General features: G+C 32.0%; 1 non-coding gene across 1 annotated transcript; it reads right to left on the bottom strand.

Annotated features, from left to right (window-relative positions):
• Nucleotides 1–4,968: 4,968 nt before the first annotated feature.
• Nucleotides 4,969–5,075, bottom strand: LOC139873994 (small nucleolar RNA R71). The gene has a single exon (XR_011767700.1). It is a non-coding gene; the product is annotated as a small nucleolar RNA R71 (small nucleolar RNA).
• Between the last annotated feature and the right edge of the window lie 1,291 nt (nt 5,076–6,366).

The raw sequence follows: 6,366 nt of genomic DNA, 5'->3' as shown, positions 1-6,366 counted from the left end.
GAAATGAAGAATGAGGCTTGATATTTATAGTGGTGGAGGTGGTGGTGGGTGTCTCCAAACCATAGGCATCATGGGGGACAAGGGGGATAACTTTTTGCTTTTGCATGGTGGTGGTACATAGGTGGTGCTTGTTGTTGGGATCTCATGCAACATGTGTAGTAATGGTTAACAAAATTGCTAGTATGTTGGCTCATCTTAATGGGTTTTTGTCCTACATCTTAATGGATCATAAATTCATTAAAGTTGGGCTAATTTAATGGTCCATTAACTAGAGTAGGGTGGGCTTAAGTCCATTAAGGTAAAGAGTACATTAAGACTAACTAGTGTGCATTAGTAAATTACTAAGCGTAATTAAGCGACCAATAGGCCAGGTAATTGTCATTAGAAAATAACAATTAGTTTTACGTAGTCATAATATTCCAATTATGACAAAAGTTTAACGTGTACAAAGTACATAGCTCGTTCAAAACGATAAGTGACACTAACGGTCGTAAAAGCATTCGAGGATCAAGTTAAGTGATTAAACACTTAATAGCACGTTTTAAGAAATTAACGAAAGTAATTAATCACGAATAAAGATCCCAGAGCATAAACTAGCTCAGTATGCACATATACACAAATTCGTGAAAGTATAGAGCACAAAAATATAAGTCAAAAAAGTCAGGTCATTACATTACCCACCCGTTAAAGAAAATTTCGTCCCGAAATTTTGAGGAGTGACTAACAACGATACCGAATTTGAAGAAGAAGGAGCGTATCAAAATTCCGAGAGACTCGTGGGCTCAGAAGTGAGTTATTTACCTTGAGAGGTACTTGGGTGTATAAAAGTAAGAATATGTATATGCCATTAATTAAGTCTCTTGACCTTAAGATCAACAAATTGATTTCGTTTCTTGTTAACATGAGTATGTCATCTGAATATTTATCCACAAAAGGAAAGATGATGTTTTTAGCCTTACAGGCATCTTCAGTAAGCTGGATGCATGAAATGCATCATGAATGTTGATAATGCTAAAAACGAACATATATTTCATAGCATTATCCCTCAAGAAAGACAAGCTTTTAGTTGCAATTGTTCTACGTACAAGTAATATTCGTTTAAATAATAAAAGGTGAAGATAAAAGACAGATTCGACGAATTGAAGATGCAAACGACCAAAAAGCTCAAAAGTACAAAGTACAATCAAAGTGGTTCCAATTATTGATGAGAATCGTCTCAAAATTACTAGAGTACAAGACGCGAAACGCAAAATACAAGATATTAAATTGTACGCAAGGACGTTCAAAAATTCGAAAACGGGACCAAAGTCAACTCTCAACGCTCGACGCAACGGACTAAAAATTACAAATCAGCTATGCACATAAATATAATATAATATTTAAATAATTCTTATAATTATTTATATATTATATTTATTTATTAAAACGTCGACAAGCTTGTGAACAAAAAAATGTGAGCTGGTACCTACCTCCATGCGATCGCATGGCCTGGAGGCACAAAAGCCATGCAATCGCATGGCACACTTTTTCAGCTCAGGTCCTATAAATTTCGCAGTTTAGTGATGATTTTAACCATCTTTCCTCTATCTCTCTCTCACGTATAATATATATATATTTATATTATAATTTTAATTTTAATTTTAAATTCTAATAATAAGGGTATGTTAGCGAATGTTGTAAGGGTGTAAGTCGAAATTCTGTCCGTGTAACGCTACGCTATTTTTAATCACTTTAAGTTATGGTTAATGTTATTTTTAAATTAATGTCTCGTAGCTAAGTTATTATTATGCTTATTTAATGCCAAAGTAATCGTGATGTTGGGCTAAATATTAAAATTGGGTAATTGGGCTTTGTACCATAATTGGGGTTTGGATAAAAGAACGACACTTGTAGAAATTAGACTATGGGCTATTAATGGGCTTTATATTAACTAAATGATACCTCGTTGATTTAATATATAGACTTATAATTTGACGTATTTATGTATAACCACATACGCTTGACTGGGTACGGTGGGCGGGATATCTATAAATACCAATAATTGTTCATTTTACCGGACACGGAACTGGATTAATAGTTAATAGACTTGTTGAAATAGGGGTGGATTACATTCAAGGGTAATTGGTGTAATTATTAACAAAGTAGTAAAACCTTGGACTACACGCAGTCGATAACCTGGTGTATTCATTAAACAAAGTATTAAGACCTTGTTACAATTCGAATCCCCAATTAGTTGAAATATTTGACTTCGGGAATAAGAATAATTTGACGAAGACTTTCGCACTTTATGATTATGACTGATGGACTATTATGGACAAATCCGTATGGACATCACGAATAATTCAGGACAAATGACAATTAACCCATGGTAATAAACTAAAATCAACACGTCAAACATTATGATTACAGAAGTTTAAATAAGCATAATTTATATATTTCATATTTAATTATACTTTTAATTATCGCACTTTTATTTATTGTCATTTTATTTAATTGCATTTTTAATTATCGTACTCTTTAATTATCACAATTTTATTTTATCGCACTTTTATTTATCGCAATTTCATTATTGTTATTTACTTTACGCTTTAAATTAATTTATATTTATTTTAAATATTTTACATTAGGTTTTAACTGCGACTAAAGTTTTAAAATCGACAAACCGGTCATTAAACGGTAAAAACCCCCTTTTATAATAATAATACTACATATTTATATTTTTGTATTTTTGCAATTATATGTTAAAACTAATATAGCGTTGAACTAGTTTAAGTCTCCCTGTGAAACGAACCGGACTTACTAAAAATTACACTACTGTGCGATTAGGTACACTGCCTAAAAGTGTTGTAGCAAGGTTTAGGTATATCCACTCTATAAATAAAATAAATCATTTGTGTAAAATTGTATCGTATTTAATAGTATTTCCTTGTAAAAATTATAACTATTTTATACACCACCTCGCACACATCAAGTATTTTTGGCGCCGCTGCCGGAGAAAGACCAAAACGCCGAAAGCGCAACGCTAAATATATAAAAAAAGATTTTTATTTTTCTTATAAAAATATATGTTTTAAAAAAAAAATATATTCAAAAAAATAAAAAGAAAAACAAAATTTATATATTTTTAAGAGTTTGTTAAATATTTAAGTTTTATAAAGTTTCTTTATTTTTATTTTTAGTTTGTAAAAATATAAATTTTATTTAAATATTTTGTATTAATATAAAACAGAAAACTGAAAAAAAAATATAATAAAAACATTCGGCATGGTACTGTAGCAGCCCATATACTGGCCCGAAACCCTAGCTCATGCGACCGCATGAGCCCGAAGGCAAAAATTCATGCGATCGCATGAACATACCTGACACGCCAGGTTTGACATAATTCAGCATTAATTACGGAGTATATTTTAATTATTATTATTATAACCCTAATTAGGTTTTGTTTATTTAATTAATTAAGTTTAGTTTTAGTATTTAATTTATATATTTAGTTTAATTAGTTTTAATAAATATATAAAATTAATATTTTTATAAAATAAATAATATAAAAATAATATTTTTATAAAATTGTACTTTTTACAACTTTAAGTTTATTTTTATATTTTGTATCTTTTTATTCGTTTTAGCGTAATATTTGTATTTTTCACTTGTATTTAGTTTTAAGACATAGTTTTTGCCATAGTTATTTTTATTTCTAGATTTTTAGGCTTTGTCGTAAAATCCCTTAAGTGCTTTTTCTTTAGACTAAGATTTAGGTGCTTTAGAATTTTGCGACACCGTTTTTATATTTTAGTACCTTTTTAAGTTATTTCTGTTTGGGATATAGTATTTCTTTTAAGCTTTAATATTTTTAGACGCAACTTTTAATTATTAGTTTTTAGTTTTTTTTTTTAGTTCCGACGCGCTACTTTCTTATTTTTATTTTTCGATTATTTATTTTTCGACGTTTTTTGACGCGCTCTTTTTCTTTCTTATTTTTCGCCGCTCTAGTTTTTAGGACTTAGATTATTTTCTATTTCTTATCTAAAATTTCTTTAAATTTCAATGAAAAATTATTTTAAGCGGTTAAATTGATAGACATTCAAATTTTCTGCTTCGTAGTAATAGTTGGATTTGTTAGTGGCTGAGTTGTGAGCTTCCGATTTAAAGGTTCTGGCTCCCTGCTGCATCTATTGGCTATTCGAAACATGGGCAAAAGCAGAAAAGTCTATTAATTTGATAACTTATATAATTTTTATCTTTTATAACTAATAGGATATTCAGTGAATGCACCGAGCAAAACGTCAACCATCTTTTGTACGTTCACCACCTGTAACTCGATCAAGACATCTAGCCAATATTGTCGCCGTTGATTTTTCTTTAGAATCGTCATCCAGTCGACCAAGTACTCCAATTCAAATTTTCGATAATCTATTTTTTGAACCCGACCTCACAATTGAGAATCCGGAGGATATTCAAGGACAATTCAGAGATCCTGAACCATTAATCTTTCCTCCGGAACCACCAATCATTCAAACAGAGATTGTCGAGGAACCAACCATTAAATCAGAATCCTCTAGTGATTCAGATTCAACAAATTCAATCATGGAGAATCTGGAACCTATAAGTATGGAAGACCGAATGAGAGCTAAACGCACTGGCCAAGGTCACGCAATTACTCAACCAGACATTAATGCGCCAGATTATGAAATCAAAGGACAAATCCTACACATGGTAACTAATCAATGCCAATTTAGTGGTGCGCCGAAGGAAGATCCAAATGAACATCTTCGTAAATTTAATAGGATCTGTACACTATTTAAAATCTGAGAAGTGGAGGATGAACAGATATATCTCATGTTATTTCCCTGGACTTTGAAGGGAGAAGCCAAAGATTGGTTAGAATCGTTACATGAAGGGGCGATTGATACATGGGACGTTTTAGTTGAAAAATTTCTTAAACAATTCTTTCCGGCATCTAAAGCCGTGAGACTTCAAGGAGAAATTGTTACATTCACACAAAAGCCAAATGAAACTCTATATGAGGCATGGACAAGATTTGAAAAGTTATTGAGAGGATGTCCGCAACATGGTTTAGACACCTGTCAAATAGTACAAATATTCTACCAAGGATGCGACATCACTACAAGAAAAGACATAGATATAGCAGCTGGTGGTTCCATTATGAAGAAAACCGTAACTGACGCTTACAAAATTATTGATAACACTGCTTCCCACTCACATGAGTGGCACCAAGAAAAAGATATCGTTAGATCATCTAAAGCAGCTAGAGCCGATTCTAGCCATGACTTCGATTCCGTTTCCGCAAAGATAGATGCTATCGAGAGACGAATGGAAAAGATGACTAAAGATATTCACTCCATACGAATTAGTTGTGAGCAGTGTGGAGGACCACATTTAACAAAAGATTGTCTCAGTATTGAACTAACAATGGAACAAAGAGAGAATGTTTCATACATAAACCAAAGGCCTGTAAATAATTATCAGAATAATTATCAACTGCCAAGACCAATCTATAATGAAAACCAGAATTATAATCGAAATGTTCCATACAACAACCAACAAGGTCCAAGCAATCAACAAGTATCTAATAATACTTACAATCAGCAAAGACCTATTTTTCAAAATAAACCACCACAAACCGATGATAAAAAGCCAAATTTAGAAGACATGATGACAAAGCTAGTTGAATCTCAAACTCAGTTTTTCACATCTCAGAAACAAACCAATGAACAAAATGCTCAAGCATTTAGAAATCAACAAGCTTCTATTCAAAATTTGGAACAAGAAGTAAGTAACCTAGCAAGGTTAATAGGTAAAAGAAAACCGAGAAGTTTACCTAGTGATACAAATGCTAACCCCCGGAATGAAACAGCTAAAGCCATTACCACAAGAAGTGGTATTACACTTAAACCACCTGAAATGCCTGTAATTTCTGATGAAGCTATTCCTACTCCACAAGAACCACAACCTGAGCAAGATAAGAAAAAAGAACCGGTAGTTGAAAAGGTTAATGAAGATAACACATTTAAGGCAAAACCTTATGTTAAACCATACCAACCACCACTTCCTTACCCGAGTAAAATGAGAAAAGAGAAACTTGAAGCCGAGCAATCCAAATTCTTGGATATGTTTAAACAAATAAATGTAAATCTTCCTTTCATTGATGTAATTTCAGGAATGCCTAGATATGCTAAATTCTTGAAAGATTTAATCACAAATAGAAAGAAAATGGAAGAACTCTCGGCTGTTACTATGAATGCTAATTGTTCTGCAGTACTGTTGAATAAGATACCAGAAAAATTATCAGATCCAGGAAGTTTCACAATTCAATGTTTTCTGGGTAGTCTTAGTTCAATAGAAGCA

Source organism: Rutidosis leptorrhynchoides, chromosome 10 (assembly GCF_046630445.1).
Source record: "Rutidosis leptorrhynchoides isolate AG116_Rl617_1_P2 chromosome 10, CSIRO_AGI_Rlap_v1, whole genome shotgun sequence".
NCBI lineage: Eukaryota > Viridiplantae > Streptophyta > Magnoliopsida > Asterales > Asteraceae > Rutidosis > Rutidosis leptorrhynchoides.
Note: the sequence above shows the minus strand (reverse complement) of the source record. Positions and strands in the feature narration are given on the sequence as shown.